The following is an 18,817-nucleotide window of genomic DNA, read 5'->3' on the forward strand; positions in this document are numbered from 1 at the left end:
CCGGATCTTTTCCTGGTTTTCCCACCTGTTGCTCCGGCGCTGCGGTTTGCTCCAGCGCTTCAGGGGTTTCACGCCGGAGTATGTTTTTCAACATCCTTCCAGAGTTTTTGAAAACCTCCGGATCCACACCGGATCCACTCCTCGGAGTTTGCTGTGGGAAATCCATCCACGCCGGATCGATTGCTTTGTGGGCGTCACCCTCTCCCTTTCCGTCCTCCCACCCCATCCACCCCCTTGGCCAATCATCAGCCGTTCGCGGCGCTTCCCAAAAGTGCCCGCACGGCCATTTTTTTTTAAACTTCATATTTCTTGCGTAATAGCGATATTTCGAAATTAACAAAAAAAACCCTCCTGCGTTATTTCGCTGTTGCGTTATCTCGCAACTACATTATACATTGTTGGGGGGGGGAGAAATCTAGTGCCGGCGTGGGCCAAAGCGTTCATGTGTGTGTGTTTTAAAAAGGCAATGCCTCCCTCAGCTGTGCCACCAGGATTTCTGGACCTGCACAAAATCGCCATGTATAAAATGGGAAGTTGGAGTCCTGCATTCTTCTCCCTGGCTACATTCCGCTCGGTTAGAAAATAGACGCGAGCTCGCTCTTCACACGCGCCACAGAAGGGGAAGGAGAGAATGGGGCGGGGGGGGGAGCTCTGGCGGCAGGGGGTGGGGGGGTGGCTCCGCGGGGGGTGGGGGGGTGGCTCCGCGGCTCCCGCCTCCCCTGAATTTTTTCCCTGGGGGCTAAGCCCCCATTGGCAATACTCCTTTGAAATTATCTCCTTCAAAGGCATGTGAAGTGGTAAAGCAGCTATCCCCTCTTTGTTTTTTTTGGATGCCAAGAAGGAAGTCAGTCATCAGAGACTCTTTCGCACCTCTCACAAATGCTAATTGAGCTACAGTAAACATCTCCCTTCTCTCCCTTCCCAAGTGAAGGCATTCCCTCCATCCCCCACCTCAAAGGGAGCTGATCTCTGCCATCTATTTGGATAGCAGTTGTAATTCTGAGTGATCTTTGTCTCTGGGAGAAGCTGAGATGGGCCAGATGAAAGGATAAAAAAGCACCTTTGCTTCATAGATCTGTCCCTACTGATAAGTGGACTCCACTTCTGTTGCCCTATCAAAGTTCTTTCCCCACCCACTTGACTGCTCAGGTCAAAACAGCTGTTCCCAGACCCAAGTGAAGGCATTCCCTCCCTGCCCCCACCTCAAGGGGAGCTGGTACATTTCCAAGTTGGTCGGAAAATGCCTGGAGATTCTGTGGTGAAATTTGAGGGCTTCAGAGTGGGGTCTACTGAACCCAGGTCCTTGCTGTGGAAGCTGATTGAGGGATTTCAGACCAGTCACAGACTTCCAGCCTAACCTACCTCACAGGGTTGTTGTTCAGATCACATGGGGGGAGAGGAGAATGATGTAAACTGCTTTGGTTCCCCCCACACACACACACTGTGAAGAAAGACTGTAATTTTCCTGCGTAGAGCTAAGGGGAAAGGCAGCTGTCTGTGTAATTTTGGACCAGGCATAGACTTCCAGCCTAACCTGCCTCTCAGGGTTGTTGTTCAGATCACATAGGGGAAGAGCAGAATAATGCAAACTGCTTGCCCCCCCCCCATTGCAAGCTGCAAAGTAACATTGTATTGTAATGCGTGAGCCATTGCCTTTAGCACGGGTTCCAAAACTAAAAGAAGGCGGCCAGTGGAAGGCGAACGGAACACAGAACTGAACCTAGGACCTGCGTAGCCGCGGCACCTGTCAGACTTCGGTCTGCTACCCACAGGAGGAATTATATACAAGCGTGGTCCTGTCTACGTCTTTCAAGCAAAGGAGAACTGAGACAGTGGACTGTAAAGTACTACCTTACAAGAGTGATGTGAAATAACTTTTTGATTTTTCTATGGACATTTAATGAATTTTGGTTTGTGATGATAATAATATAATTACATCATTATGAAAGAAATTGCTTAAGCATCTATTTGCAACATAAAAACACAGTGGTTTATTACTAGTGTTTGCTAATCAGTATCGGGAGGGAGCTTCTCTATAAATTCATAGGTAATGGAGGCTCCTCCCTGTGATGTCACTGGATCAAATGCCTCTGACTGGGCCCCAGCCCCCCCCCCCACACACACACACCGGGAAATTGAAAAGTCTACGCCCCTGCTTCTAAGGGTTGGAGTTCCTCCATCAGTCCCCTTCTCCCTCATAAGGCTCTGCTAACTGGCAGACTAAGTAGCCCAATTCTGAGTTTCCTTTCAGGTGCCTCCCCCTGCCCATACCCTTGGTGTGGGGTGGGGTTGCCACCCTCTCCAGCCCTTCCTGCCTCCCGCCTTGACACTCTTCTCCCCACACACCTTCTATTGCAGACAGGCAGCCTTTACCCTGAGCTGCTATCGGGCCCACAGCCCATCGGCAGACATCGGCATGGAGCAGTAACACTGCTGTGTCTGGGCCTGAAATGACCCTGCAGTCTTCCATGAGCGCCCCAGCATTATCTAGGGGAGGGACGGTGGCTCAGTGGTAGAGCATCTGCTTGGGAAGCAGAAGGTCCCAGGTTCAATCCCTGGCATCTCCAAAAAAGGGCCCAGGCAAATAGGTGTGAAAAACCTCAGCTTGAGACCCTGGAGAGCCGCTGCCAGTCTGAGAAGACAATACTGACTTTGATGGACCAAGGGTCTGATTCGGTATAAGGCAGCTTCATATGTTCATATGTTTATATGTTCATCTGACTGCTCGCCGTTGTCCGGGATCCCCGCCTCATCGGAGGGAAGGCCTTGTCAATGCCAGCGCCTTCCTCAGTGATCCCACCAACACTCAGAGAAGAAGAAGACAAAGACTGCAGATTTATACGCCGCCCTTCTCTCTGAATAAGAGACTCAGAGCGGCTCACAATCTCTTATATCTTCTCCCCCCACACACACACACAACAGACATCCTGTGAGGTGGGTGGGGCTTAGAGAGCTCTGACAGAAGCTTCCCTTTCAAGGACAACTCTTGTGAGAGCTATGGCTGACCCAAGAACATTCCAGCAGCTGCAAGTGAAGGAGTGGGGAATCAAACTCGGTTCTCCCAGATAAGAGTCCGCACACTTAACCACTACACCAAACTGGCTCTCAGGTGAGTAGGGAACACCTAAGGCTGGGGGGGTCTGCGGAGTCCAGTGGCAAGGCCTCGCCTCCAGACACACAATCCCTTTGTGTCATCTTGGGGTAGTCTGGCAACTGGATGAGGTGGGACTGTCATCAATGTTGGGGTGTTGTCATTCTGCACAATTCTTTATTGTGAATCTGAAAGGTAAGAGTGGTGAATACCATTGTAAGACCCTGCTGTTGTGGTCTTTCATCTTTGCGAGACACTGCAGCGGGGAATGGTCAGTTATCAAAACAAAGGGGTTATTTATTTGACAGATGATACTGTAAAACCCCTATGGCCCATTTTACAGCGAGAATCATAGAATCATAGAGTTGGAAGGGACCTTCAGGGTCATCTAGTTCAACCCCCCGCACAATGCAGGAAACTCACAAATACCACCCCCTAAATTCACAGGATCTTCATTGCTGTCAGATGGCCATCCAGCCTCTGTTTAAAAACCTCCAAGGAAGGAGAGCCCACCACCTCCTGAGGAAGCCTGTTCCACTGAGGAACCGCTCTAAATGTCAGGAAGTTCTTCCTAATGTTGAGCCGGAAACTCTTCTGATTTAATTTAACAAATTGGTTCCGGTCCTACCTTCTGGGGCCACAGAAAACAATTCCACACCATCCTCTATATGACAGCTCTTCAAGTACTTGAAGATGGGGATCATATCACCTCTCAGCTGCCTCCTCTCCAGGCTAAACATGCCCAGCTGTTTCAACCTTTCTTTATAGGACTTGGTCTCCAGACCCCTCACCACCTTCATTGCCCTCCTCTGGGCCCGTTCCAGCTTGTCTATATCCTTCTTAAAATGTGGTGAAACAATACTCCAGATGAGATCTTATCAGAGCAGAGTAAAGCAACACCATCACTTCACATGATCCGAACACTATACTTCTGTTGATGCAGCCCAAAATTGCATTTGCCTTTTTAGCCACCGCATCACACTGTTGACTCATGTTCAGCGTATGATCCACTAAGACCCCTAGATCCTTTTCACACATATTACTGCTAAGACAATGTCTCCTTCATCCTATAAACATGCATTGGATTTTTCCTATCTAAATGCGGAACTTTACATTTATTCCTGTTAAAATTCATTTTATTGATTTTAGCCCAGTTTTCCAGTCTGTCAAGGTCATCCTTCTTTCTTTCTCAACTGTGCAGTAACATCTCAGCAGTTTGCAGCTTCCTGCAACACAATGGGGAACACTTGTCCCTCCCATTCTTGGGAAAGAATGGCACCAAGTCCAGCACTGGATGCATCAGTATGAAGAAGGAAGGGCTGCTGGAAATCTGGGTTATGCAAGGCGCTATAAGGTTTTGTCTAGGTTCAATCATAAGACTTCTTGAGTGCGATCAAAAGACGTTTTAATGATGATACTTAAAGCAAACATTACATGGCAAGTGTTCACCAGTCCAGGTCCTGCCAGAATGAAATACAATAGAAAGTTATCAACTATTGTAGAGAAGGCGGCAACGGCTATTCATTTTCCCGCACCTGCCAAAAGTCTTTTGAAAGTCTCTTAGAATAAAATCTCTCTCAGGTCTCAATAGTCTGCTCTTCTGTTGGTGCCTCTCAACATTGCCCAGGGAGACGAGATTAGACTTGTCTCCCCACGGCCTCTTCCTACCTATGAGTCTGCATCTCACACCATACAAACTGCTAAACATTCCAACAAGAGACCTTGTAAGTATTAGTAACTAAAAACAAGTTTACACAATGAGGCACTTGCTCCTGCTGGAATGGAGCTTCTCAGAGAGCTCTCTCAGTCCCACCCACCTCACAGGGTGTCTGTTGTGAGGAGAGAAGATATAGGAGATTGTAAGCCCCTCTGAGTCTCTGATTCAGAGAGAAGGAAAGGAAAGGTCCCCTGTGCAAGCACCAGTCATTTCCGACTCTGAGGTGACATTGCTTTCACAACGTTTTCATGGCAGACTTTTTACAGGGTGGTTTGCCATTGCCTTCCCCAGTCTTTTACACTTCCCCCCAGCAAGTTGGGGACTTACTTTACCGACCTCGGAAGGATGGAAGGCTGAGTCAACCTTGGGCCGGCTACCTGAACCAGCTTTTGGTGGGATAGAACTCAGGTCGTGAGTAGAGAGTTCAGATCACAGTACTGCAGTTCTACTGCTTTACCACTCTGCACCATGGGGCCGCTTCAGAGAGAAGAGCGGGGTATAAACCTGCAGTCTTCTTCTTCGTATTATATAAAATCTAGAATAGTTACATTTAACATACACTTGTTAACTGGCAAAATAATAACACCAGGTTAATAATATCAGCAATGCAAATGTCAATCAGAAATCAGCTACCATGAAATGGAACCTTGTCAGGGACTTGTTCCTGACAGGCGCTTATTCTGGAAGGCTGTTTGCCACTCCGGTGTCCGTTGAAATCGGTTGGGGCAATTTCCCTCAAACAGTAGGTCAGGGAGGCCATTTGCATGGCATAAAGAGGGATAAACTGGCTGCAGTAGCCTAGACGTTCCAAGAACTGACATAACTGATGCTTTGTTTGTGGCTGTGGTTATTCTTGGATCTGTAACATCTTCTCAGGCACAGGCAGACATGCCTGTTATCTAGCATAAAGCATATTTTACCTGCCAAAAGCCTTGATGACTTTTAGAGGAATTGCCTTGAGGCCAACCCATTGTAAGGCCTGAAGCACAGCTTCTAGGTGTCAGAGGAGTGGCTCACAATTTGCATTGTGGCAGCTAAAGATTGGCAATTGTCTAACACTGTGCTGACAAGTCATGGAAATGTGCAGCTGCCCCATGCAGCCTGAAGGGCATTTTCCTAAACTGAAATAAACCCAGGGGTAGCAAATGCTGTCTTCTCTTGATCTTCTATGCAGACTAATAAAAGGTAAAAGGTAAAGGTAGTCCCCTGTGCAAGCGCCAGTCGTTTTCAATTCTGGGGTGACGTTGCTTTCACAATGTTTTCTCGGCAGACTGTTTACAGGGTGGTTTGCCATTGCCTTCCCTAGTCATCTACACTTTACCCCCAGCAAGCTGGGTACACATTTTACCAACCTCAGAAGGATGGAAGGCTGAGTCAACCTTGGGTCGGCTACCTGAACCCAGCTTCTACTGGGATTGCACTCAGGTCGTGAGCGGAGGGCTCCGACTGCAGTACTGCAGCTTTACCACTGCACCACGGAGCTCTAGGCTCTAGACTCAGACCTGCCAATAGCCTTTGGTCTGGACTAAGGTGGATAGGAACTGTGTTGTCCTCAGCTGGTCCAAGAGAATGTCTGCTCTGGGCTGTCAGGATGAATCTGCCATGTTTTCTGTATGTTTTCTAACAGTCATGAACTTTGCTTATTCTGAGCTTTAAATTCTGTAACTCTCATTTCCTATAGTTGCTTGAAGACACATCTATCTAACTGCTAAGCAGGGCTTTTTTGAGCAGGAATGCACAGGAATGCTATTCTGGCTAGCTTGGCATCAGGGGGTGTGGCCTAATATGCAAATGAGTTACTACTGGGCTTTTTCTACACAAAAATGTGCAGGAGGGAGTGGGAGAAAGTATATTTTGGAGTTGATTGTGTTCCAAACATGGTGTTGCTCTGGCAACGAAGCAGGAGGACTTGGCTGTTGGCCTTGATGCTCTAAATAACTCTAGTTGCCACCTTCCGTGGGAATGAGTGTTTGGTTGGTGGGCACTTTTTGGACTATAATATTGTGACATTTTTTGCTATTCCTGGCTTTGGCTGTCTACAGCACAAGGAAATTATCTGTATATTATTCCAATAAGCTTTTTACATTTTTATTATGAGAATTGGTTGTTTGGGTCAATAACTGGCAGAACGGGCATTGGATATGAATCGAATTGAAGATTCCCGCCAATGTTCTCTATGGGAGATTTCTTCAAGTGCCTTATAGCGAGAGACATTGTGTATGCGGGTCAAGCTTACCTGATTCTGTTAGTCTTTCCTTACCATCTTATAATCAAGAAAATAGGATTGATTGCCATTTCCTACTAAATGATAACATAACTGATATCACAAGAGCTGTTGCCAAATGCTTGGCTGAAATTGTCAAAAATGATTCTAAGCAGGTTTTATTGTGATGCTTAATCTTTAGCCTTTTATGCTTTGAACAGATATACTGGATTGTTGTTTGGTTGACAAGTCTCTGTATATTTTTTTATTTATTTATTTTTATTTATTTAGAATTTATATCCCGCCCTTCCCACAAGTGGCTCAGGGCGGCTTCCAACAATAAATCCGACACAAAAATTAAACAATATTTAAACATGTAAGGAATTAAACATTTAAAAACAGATAAAACCTTAAAAATTAATAAATATTCCAAATATATAAAAAGAAATCTGGCAAGTTGCATTAAATTCTCAAGCTAGGTGTAAGCTAGCCGGAAGAGGGTCATCTTACAGGCCCTGCGGAACTGAACAAGGTCCCGCAGGGCCCTCACCTCCTCCGGCAGCTGATTCCACCATGTAGGGGCCATAACAGAGAAGGCCCTTTCTCTGGTGGATTTCAAACGGGCTTCTTTTGGCCCAGGGATAGTAAGGAGATTTTGTGTTCCCGACCTCAGTACTCTCTGGGGAACATGTGGGGAAAGACGGTCCTTCAGGTAGACAGGTCCCAAGCCATATAGGGCTTTAAAGGTGATAACCAGCACCTTGTACCGGACTCGGTATATCACTGGGAGCCAGTGCAGGGTCCGGAGACCCGGCTGAATGTGTCCCCACTTTGGGAGACCCAGTAACAGCCGGGCCGCGGCATTCTGCACCAGCTGCAATTTCCGAGTTCGGGACAGGGGCAGCCCCATGTAGAGGGCATTACAGTAGTCCAACCTCGAGGTGACCGTAGCATGGATCACTGCTGCTAGGTCATCGCGCTCCAGGAAGGGGGCCAACTGCCTTGCCCCCCTAAGGTGAAAAACACAGACTTGGTTCCAATAGCACCCCCAAGCTCCTGACCCTGTCCGCCGCTATCAGCGGCACACCGTCAAAGACTGGTAGGGGGATTCCCCCTCCCGGGCCGCGGCGACCCAGGCAAAGGACCTCTGTCTTCGCAGGATTAAGCTTCAGCCCGCTCAGTCTGAGCCACTCAGCCACGGCATGTAATGCCCGATCTAGATTTTCCGGGATGCAGGTCGGCTGGCCGTCCATCAGTAGATAGAGCTGGGTGTCATCAGCGTACTGGTGACACCCTAGCCCGTACCTTCGGGCAATCTGGGCAAGAGGCCACATATAGATGTTAAATAACATCGGGGAGAGAACCGCCCCTTGGGGCACACCACAATCGAGTGTGCACCTCCGGGATAGTTCCCCCCCAACTGCGACCCTTTGTCCCCGACCTTCCAGGAAAGAGGAAAGCCACTGTAAGGCCAACCCCTGAATCCCCGCGTCGGCGAGGCGACCCTTCAGTAGCCGATGGTCGACCGTGTCGAACGCAGCCGACAGGTCTAACAGCATCAGCACCGCCGAGCCGCCCCAATCCAGATGCCGTTGAAGGTCATCTACTAGGGCAACCAGCACCGTGTCAGTCCCATGTCCCGGGCGAAAGCCGGACTGAAATGGGTCAAGGATGGAAGCATCCTCCAGGAAAGTCTGTAGCTGCATCGCCACTGCCCTCTCAATAAGTTTGCCCAAAAAGGGCAAATTTGAGACCGGCCGATAATGTGCCAATTGGGCCGGATTTAAAGATGGTTTCTTTAAGAGGGGACGGACCACAGCCTCTTTGAGCGGCGTTGGAAAATGCCCTTCCGTCAGGGATCTATTTATGATATCCCGTACAGGATATCTAAGATCACCCTGGCAAGATTTAATGAGCCAGGAAGGGCATGGGTCCAATTTGCAAGTTGTTGGGCAAGCATATAAGAGGATCCTGTCAACTTCCTCCAGGCTGAGGGGGCTAAAGCCATCCAGAGTATAATCTGAAGACAGGCTCGGGGCCTCGGTTTCGCTAACTGTCTCAAAATTGGCAGGGGGGTCGAGGCGGAGTGACACGATTTTATCCACAAAAAATTTAGCAAAAGCCTCGCAGCCTATTTCCAATTCAATAGAATTTAGTCTGCCTTGCGGCAGCATTGTGATTCCTCTAATTATATCGAATAATTGTGCCGGGCGCGAAGTTGTGGACGCAATCTTAGCCACAAAGAATGCTTTCTTTGCGGCTTTGATTGCCATCTCATAGGCCTTTAAACTCTCTCTATAAGATGTTCGGGTCACTTCATCTCGAGTACGCCGCCATTGCCTCTCCAGTCATCTGAGTCCCCGCTTTTGTTGCCGTAGCTCCCGGTTAAACCAGGGCGACGGCTTCGGGCGGGGACGCAGAGGGCGCTTGGGTGCAACCTCCTCGATGGCCCTGGAGAGCCCATCGTTCCAGGACTCTACCAGATCATCCAGGGAGTCGCCAGTGGGCCAGGTGTCCCGTAGAGCCGTTAGGAACCGTTCCGGGTCCATCAGGTTCCACGGGTGAGCTAAAATACGCTCTCCGCCTAAACAGGTTTTGGGTGACACCCCCATATGAGCCTTAAGGGCAAAGTGATCTGACCATGGCACTGCTTCCATTGCAATATCAGTCACTGATATTCCGGCCGCAAAGACCAGGTCCAACATGTGTCCCGCCTGATGAGTGGGCATTGTAACAACCTGGGAGAGTCCCAGTGTCGCCATGGATGACACCAGGTCCGTCGCCTGGCTGGAGGCCGCGTCGTCGGCATGGACATTGAAGTCACCCAAGACCAAAAGCCTTGGGTGCTCCAACGCCCAGCCCGCCGCGGCCTCCACCAGGGACGGTAAGGCGCCGGCCGGTGCGTTAGGCGGTCGGTACACCAGCCAGATCGCCAACCCCTCCCCAACATCCCACATCAGGCCAACACAGACCATGCCTGGAATCTCTGGAGCCGGAAGAGCCCTAAAGGAGTAAGCCTCTCGTATGAGAAGTGCCACCCCTCCCCCCCCGCCCGCTATTCCGTGACTGGTGGAAGACCGAGTATCCCAGGGGAACAGTCTGGGAGAGACCTACCGTCTCCCCCTCACGCACCCAGGTCTCGGTCACGCAAGCCAGGTCCATGTCCTGCTCGGACAGAAACTCCCGCAGGACAGAGGTCTTATTATTGATGGACCTGGCATTGCATAGCACCAGTGACGGAGGCGAGTAATTCAGCCTGGCCCTACTACCTGTCACCGTCGGGATGAGACGGAGGCTGGAAGGGGGTCGAGCACTATTATGTCTCGATCTCCTTCCCTTGTAATTCTGCCTCGTCCCACCGTCATATCTTCCCCTCCCCAGGAGTTCTGGAATCCCTAGGCCAGTCATCTCTTGTTAGTATTCCCTAGTCCGATGGAACCGTTAAAGCTACCCTCTCCTCCACCCCCCTCCTTCCAGCCGATCTATCTATTTATATAAATTAAATTAATCTGCCAATTACTATATAGCTATTTAATTAACTCCCATCTAAACTTCTCCAATTATTAGCTAAAATTAAATTAATTTAATCTAAAGCTCATTAATTATAAAAACCCTCCCAATAAATATCCTTCCTTAATTAATTTGCCACCAATCAATTTTTAATTCCAACGCTCGTTAATTATAAAAACCCTCCCAATAAATTCTACCCTAATTAACTTGCCACTAATCAACTTTCACTTTAGCCAATAATCAACCTCTAATTTAAATAGCCTATAAAACCATAACCAATCATATCATTAAGTTGGCAGTTTAGAACTGCTGGGGTGAGGGATTAGTACAGGGGATGTAAACAGTTGAGTAAAGTGCAATGATTTTTAAAGTGCTGGTGCCTATAAGGTGCAATGTTCTTATTTTTCCCGTATCTTTGTCTTTATCTTCGGGCGTGCTGGTATCCATATGGAGCCTGTTCTTTTAAAGCGGTAAAGGGGGGGTGTCAAGAAGTAGACAGCTAGATAGGAGGGTCATTGGGATGTTCTTATGACGACTATGTGGCCGGCTGGGGGACTCGGGGGACTCACTGCGCTATCTCGGGGGGCCCGGAGGGGTATGAGCCCCCCCGCGTCCCCTTCATCACACAGCATCCGCCCTAGTCAACAACTCAGCTCAGCCCCTTTCATTGTTATCCGGGCCCTTCGGCCACCAGTCAAGTCCCAACTCGAAGTTTCACTGACGTTCCCGCACAGGGAGGGAGGGAGGGGTGCGTCCCAAACTCCACCGCCACTCACGGCTCGTCTGAGGTTGATACTGTCGTCGGCACCACTAACGGCCCGTCACTGGTCCCCTCCTCGGTCTCCTCTGACCCACAGCTCAAGCCCACAGCTTGGTTCCTCCAGCTCACGGCTCAACTCCTCAGTCTCTACTTCCGTTTCGCTTAACCACGGCCCCGGCCGGCTCGGCTCGCTCTTCTCACTGTGCGGGTACCGCCCGCTGCAGCTCACGTCGCCCACCGCCACTCTCTGCTCAACTCCGCAGCCCGGCGTGTCGTGGCTCAGTCCAGCACCACAGCAAGCCAGGAGCACCGCCCGCTGCCGATATCTCTTTGGTTATGCCAATAAAGGTGAGCTATTGCTTGAATCGAATTGAGACACTTCATTCAGTTCTCTATAATCAATGCAAAAACATATTATCCCATTTGGTTTGGGGACCAGAACTATTCTGCTTCACCGGACACTCCATGATGGTTCATTGACTCCTAAACAGAACATTTCCTATGTTTTCCGTTCCACCTCTTCCCACCACTTCCTGGGACACTGGGCACCATGCTGCCCTGGCCACTAGCCCTGCATTGCTCAGGATGACATTTTCTATCATAATGATCTTGCTGGATGTCCTAGAGAACACTCCAGGACCAGGTACCTTCTATAATACTTGGTTTGACTCCTCTTTTGAGAGCAACTTCAGTTTGGGATCAAAGTGTGGTAGTTTGGCCTTTGAGGTGCTGATGGTCCACAGAAAGTCCCCCCACTAGAGAGAGATGCTGGCTCATCTTCTGGTTCATCTGGCAGTAAGAAACTAGATGTTATCTGGTCATGCCACTGCTTTAGATGATTTACAAGGAGACTGTGGCAGTCTTAGACCATGGGTCCACTTTGGACATCATACATCAAGGGTCCAATGATGCGGGTTATAGGAAAAGGCCCCACCAGGTGTTGTCTCCTTTACCTGGAGCAACATGACGGACCAGGACCGGATCATTTGGTTGGAAGGTCCGGAGTCTGAATCCTTAAGTGTATTGGACCTTCTGATCGTCTTGTGTGGCCTACAACCTCTTGCATGCCTCTCTTCCAGCCCACACCAATTTTTCTTTTAGCTGCTAGACATTCCATAAAAGGTAAGGGATCCAGTTGGGGTTGACCAGCCCATTGTCCCTCTACTGAAGCCAATATTCCCCAAGGTCAATGCCTGTACAAGAGTTCAAATAGACATCTCGTAGAGCTAATAAGAGAGGATCCCAGATAAGAGTCCGCACACTTAACCACTATACCAAACCGGCTCTCCAGGATTGGACTTTCTCCAGTACCAAATGACTCCAGCTCAAAAACAGGTGAGAACAGGGTGCCAGTGACTCAGGAACAGGAGATAGATGCTGCTGTCTGGACGTGCATTTTAGATCCAGAAGGAAAGAGCACGTCTGATCGCAGCCTCAATCTCTCTCTCTCTCTCTCTCTCTGAACTGTAGCTAGGACTCTATCTCCATCTTTCCTATCAAGTAAGTTAGTTTCTAAATAAATATTTATCTACACTTTAACTAGGCTGTGCACCATTGCTGTGTTAATTACTCTGCCAACAATTAAATAAATATATTATTTATTACAAGGTTTATATCCTGTCTTTCCTACTGGGTCAAGGTGGTTGCCAGCAATAGTTAAAAACATGTTCAGTTGAAACCAAGAATAAGCCCTAAATCTCTCCCCCTTACCCCCTGAAAAGATGCTACCTAATCTCTCCTACCTAATCTTAAATAGGTACACACATGGCCTGGCCCAACCCCACATGGCCCATCCCAACCAGGTCTCATTTATGTCAGATCCGGCCCTCCTAATAAATGACTTCAACACCCCTAATCTACAGTTTATTTAACACTATTAGTTAATCTTTGTTGATGACCACATTGAACCAGCAATGTCATCTGGTGTTACTTTTTCTGTGCTGTATAAAAAGCAAGTAGTTGACATGCTTGATAAGCTTTGTGTTGGGTGAGGCAATGTCTGGGGTACAAAGAAGAAGAGGAGAAGGCTCTGAAGGGGGCAGCAAGAAGACAATTAGATAAGGACAGTGAGGCCGGCACTTTCTCTCCTGTTAAACATTGACCTGCTTTATATTACCTTTCGTTGTTGTTTTAGACAGGGGTCGTTTTGTAGAAAAATAGGTGGTGGAGCTCATCTAGGAATTGTTATGCAGCTGCACCTACTATTCAATGGACAAAGAAGTGGAACTCTCAGAAGGAGGAGGTGGAACTCTCAGAAAGGTTCAGAAGCTATGCTCCTGTGAGCTCCCACTGAATCTGAGGCCTCGTTTCAGCCCAGTTAACACTAACTAAAAAACACAACCCCAACTTGTGATTATTTTAATCTGCTAAAAAACATTTCCACAACTCTGCATACTCACTGCCCACTTTCTCTATATTAAGAACTGCTTGCCATTCCATACTATTGACATCTTGAAGGGCAAAAGAGTGCATTATAGAAATAATTTGAATAAAGAAGACAGGGAGACATTAGACTTGCTAGCTAGAGATCCTTAGATACTTATGAAACCAGAGGATAAAGGGGGAGGCATTGTTGTCATGAATAGGGCTGGGTTCCAAACCTCGAGGGTGCCACCTCGACCCACCTGGATCTTGACGAAGAAGGTTGCAATGGAAAACAGGGTGCACTTTACTAAACAATTTGGGCAAGTCCAGTTCTACAGTCACCTTGTTGATTACTCTTTTTATTTTAAAGGGTCCCAGGAACCTGTAGGACAACTTCCTAGAGGTTTGTGGTAATGGTAAGTTCTTGGTCGATAGGAAAACCATCTCTCCCACTTTGAAATCCCAACTTGGGCTATGTTTTTGTCAAATTGGGCTTTATAATCCCTTTTGGCCATTTCCAGGTTTTCCTGGATTACTTTCCAGGTTTTCTCCAGTCGCCCCCTCCATTGCTGACAGTCTGTTGGTTGAGAATCGCTTCCCCCTCCTGGCAAGGAAGGGAACGGCTTTCCCTAGTAATCGTTCACCGCCCGGAAGGGAGTCATTTTAGTGGAGCTGTGGAGGCTGTTGTTGTACCTGTACTCGGCAAATGGCAGTAGCTCCACCCAGTTGGATTGTTGGAAGTTCACATAGCACCTCAAATATTGTTCCAGAAGTCCATTCATCCGTTCCATCTGTCTGTCCGTCTGCGGGTGGTAGGCGGAACTCAGCCCCTGCTCCATCCCCGCCAATTTACAAAACTCCCGCCAAAAGTTGGCAAAAAACTGCGGCCGGCGGTCACTAATGACCTTGTTGGGGTACGAGGGGACCTGGACCACGTTCAGGAAGAATAAATACGCTAGTTCTTTAGCTGTGGGCAATTTTCGGCATGGGACAAAATGGGCTTGCTTGGAAAAGGTGTCCACCAGGACTAGGATCACTGTCCGCCCCTGTGAGGGGGGTAGCTCCACAATAAAGTCTATTGACACTACGGACCAGGGCCTTTCAGCCGTGGGGAGGGGCTGCAGCTGTCCCGGCACTTTGCCCCCTCTCCTTTTTGCCATGAGGCAAGTCGGGCAAGTTTGCACATAATCGGAAATGTCCTTTTTCATTTGGGGCCACCAAAATTGCCTGTTCACCAGATGGAGAGTTTTTACATAGCCAAAATGGCCCGATAGTTTATCAGTGTGGCAGTCCTGCAAGACTTCCAGCCGCAAGGTTTTTGGAACATATAGTCTCCCCTCGTGATACCAGAAACCCCCCTCTCCTTTCAGCAGCCCTTCTGGCCATTCCTCTCCCTCCTTTTCACCCTCTGTTAATAGTATATTCCCCCCCCCCCCGAAGGATTGGGCTTCTTGAGGGTCGCCTTCGACCGGGTTTGCACCACCCCAGCCACAGCCCCGGGGGGTATTAGAGAGTCTATTATTTCCTCTTGTCGGCTCTCGTGCTGAGGAAGCCTCAAGAGAGCGTCCGCCAGAAAGTTCTTAGCGCCGGGGATGTGCCGCAAGTTGAAGTCAAATTTGGCGAAGAAGCCCGCCCACCGGATTTGCTTCCCAGTCAGCTTGTGGCGCCCTGTGAGCGCCTCCAAGTTTTTATGATCCGTACAGATTTCAAACGGCACCCGTGCCTCCTCCAGCCAAGATCGCCAAGTCTTTAAGGCAAAAGTCACCGCATACGCCTCTTTGTCCCACACTGACCAGTTGCGCTGTTCATGGGAGAATTTTTCGGAGATGTAGGCACACGGGCGGAGTTGGCCCCCCTCGTCTTTCTGCATTAATATGGCTCCTACGGCCACGTCGGAGGCGTCACATTGAACCACGAAGGGTTTAAGCTCGTTTGGGTGCACTAGCACGGGTTCACTCGTGAACAACCTCTTGAGAGCGTCAAACGCCGTTTGGCACTCTCGGGTCCATTTTAGTTTGGCACCCGGTTTCTTTGCTTTCAGCCCCCTCCCCTTAGTCTTTAAGAGGTCTATGAGGGGTAGGGCCACCTTGGCGAACCCCTATATGAACGACCTGTAGAAATTTGCGAACCCGAGAAATGATTGTAGCTGTCTACGTGTCCTCGGGGGTTTCCAATCTAGCACTGCCTGTATTTTTGCCGGATCAATGGCTAAGCCTTTCCCGGACACTCTAAATCCCAGATAGTCTAGTTCCTCTTTGTGAAACTCGCATTTGGGTAGCTTCACGTACAGTTTATTCTGATATAGGGTGGTTAGGACCTCCCGTACAAGCTTCACATGCGAGGGGAGGTCATTGGAGTAAATAATGATGTCATCCAGGTACACGAACACCCCTTTGTACAGGTACTCTCTCAACACCTCGTTGATAAAGTTCATAAACACCCCGGGGGCTCCCTGTAGTCCAAAGGGCATTACTAGGTATTCAAACTGGCCCATGGGGGTGTTGAACGCTGTCTTCCATTCATCTCCTTCTTTAATCCTTACTCGGAAGTAAGTGTCTCGTAGGTCCAGCTTAGTGAAAATGGACCCTTCCGATACTGTGCTTAGTAAGTCTTTAATCAGGGAGATTGGGTAGGCATTGGACATAGAGGTCCCGTTTATCCCACGAAAATCAGTACAAAGCCTAAGGCTCCCGTTCTTCTTTTTTCGGAAAAGCACCGGGGTGGCGTGAGGCGCCGTGGCGGGGCGGATGAATCCCCGCTTGAGGTTTTTGTCCAGGAACTTCCTCAGTTCCGCCTTTTCCGCCCACCCCATGGAGTATAGCTTCGCTTTGGGGAGAGACTGGCTGGGGATTAGTTCGATGGCACAGTCAGTGTCCCTGTGAGGCGGTAACTCATCGGCCTCAATCTCACTGAATGCTCCCCCCAGGTCTCGGTACTCGCGGGGGATGGTTTGGACCTCTTCGACTGACACGTATAGCCTCTCGTTCTTTGGCGGGGCTTTGGGCCCCCACTGCTCTCGCCAGAAGTGGGAGGTGCAGCGCCCATCAGTGAAATCTATAGTTTGCTCCCCCCACTGAATGTCCGGCTGGTGTTTGGCCAGCCACCCCAAGCCCAAGCACTAGGTCGAAGGAAGAGGACGGGGCGATCACAAAAATCTCCAAGTCCCAGTGATTGTCGATCCCCACGGGGATCCTCTGAGTCTCTTCTACACAGGGTTCGCCTTTCATCACTGTCCCATCCATTTGCTCAAACTGGATCGGGCGCGGGAGGGGCTCCCGGGACAGTTCTAACATGTCCACCAGTCTAGGGGTGATGATCTCCCTTGTGCACCCCGAATCTATAAGGGCTCTGGCGTGCACAAACCTTTTCAGTCTTACATTCAATAAAGTCAATGGGACAAACAAAAGTGAGCCAGATATCCTCACCCTTAGTGGTACCGATACATCCACGACCTGCTGCCCGGCACCTGTCAGTGCAGGTCGCTCCCGTTTCCCGCCGGCTCAATCTCCCAAGGGTCTTCACCCAGGTCTTCTAGCATTATAGAATCCTTGTCTAGCACCATCGACAGAGCGGTGCTTCCCCGACTCGACTCCTTTGGTTTGGTTGGTTTCTTGGCCTCCACTGGTCCCAGTTTGGGGGTAAAGGGGGGGCCCGGGGGGCACTCTGGGCAGTTGGCAGCCAGGTGATTTGGGTTTTCACACTGATAGCACTTGCGGGTCGTTGGAGGGAGTTTTGTTGCTTCCCCTCCCCCCCGGGGCTTTCTTGGCTTCGGGTTTCTGGCTCAGCTTGGTTTCTCGTCCGACCCTGCCCCCTTGTTGCTGCTGGCGTTGGAGGGCCACCATCTTCATGCTGGTCTTGACCTCGCCTGCCAACTGTATCCACCCAACCAAGGTGGTGGGCCTCGCTTGCCCCAGGGCTCGACCCAGCAGGCTGGCATTCAGGCCCCGCTGGTACGCTGTTATTTTCATCATCTCGCTCCAGGCCCGAATTTTGGCACAGTGGGCCCGGAATTCGGCAGTGTATTCCCGGATCGTCATCGTCCCCTGCTGCAGGCTCTGGAGCGTGGCAATGGCCCTCATCTCCTGCAGAGGGTCTACATACTGGGACAGTAGGGCTTGGAGGAAGCCCCCCACGGTGTCTAGTTCGGGGCCTCTGGTCTCGTACAGGCTCACGTACCATCTCTGGGCAGCCCCCTTCATCTTGGACCCCAAGTAGTCGACACGGCTGAACTCATCGGGGAAGGTGTCCCCCCAGTAGTCCATGTAGCTGTTCGCCTGGATTATAAAATATTCCACTCCCTCGGGATTCCCATCAAACCTGGCGTCCAGCTCCCGGGTCTTCGCTCGCCTCCCAGGCCCCGCTGGGGAGGCCCCACTGTGGCCGGGATAGCCTCACGACTCCCCCCGTCAGGGCGCAGTCGATCTGCTTCTGGACTTCTTGCAGCATCAGTGCCATGTTTTCTTTCATCTCTCACCTCAGGTCCCGAGCTAGGGTGGACACCTCCTCCTGTAGTGCCTCGATGGGCTCCGGGTCCTTCAGGGAGGTTCCCTCCTCCTCCAATTCCGACTCTGACCCTTGCTGCTTGTCGTCGGGGTTGGGGGACCCTTTCCCCTTGTACATGTTTGGTGGTGAGTCGCTACCGCTTCCCGGGTTCCCCTTCAGTCCCGGCCTGTTAAGGATGGCCTCGTGCCGGAGTGCAGCCTTGTCCATTAAGGTGGTCGAGGTGCGGGGGTACCACGCTCTCGGGGTGATGAAGAGTTCTTGTATGTGCGTCATCCCCCCTAGTTTGGCCAGTCTCTGCTCGGTAATGTGCCACACCAGAGACGTTGGGATGTCGATTGGATTTGAAGGCTCTCGGTCGCTGGGTGCCTTTTCAGCCATCCGCTGCAAAGTTACCAACGTTGATAAACCTTCATGGGGATCAGTTCCAAAATGTCAGCGAAGGTTCATTGAAGTTCCAAATAAGCAGACTTGTTATTTGAAACAAAGTTGCATTTATTGTACTCTCCAAAGTTGCTTCAGCATGAAAGACATTGGAACTGATGGCAAGCAGTTCGAGTCATTGGTATTTAACATTCTACATCAAAGCAATTACAACTACCCCCCAATTCCCAAAACAAAGGCTGCTTTGCATGTGAGACTTTTCACACGGCTCTCCCTTTATCTCTTACA

General features: G+C 49.8%; 1 protein-coding gene across 1 annotated transcript in view; it reads right to left on the reverse strand.

Moving 5' to 3' along the window:
* Positions 1-18,817, reverse strand: part of LOC132580581 (histo-blood group ABO system transferase 1-like) — a 97,219-nt gene that overhangs the window by 70,037 nt on the left and 8,365 nt on the right. The gene's annotated exons all lie outside the window — the stretch shown is intronic.

The sequence above is a fragment of the Heteronotia binoei genome, chromosome 12, assembly GCF_032191835.1.
Source record: "Heteronotia binoei isolate CCM8104 ecotype False Entrance Well chromosome 12, APGP_CSIRO_Hbin_v1, whole genome shotgun sequence".
NCBI lineage: Eukaryota > Metazoa > Chordata > Lepidosauria > Squamata > Gekkonidae > Heteronotia > Heteronotia binoei.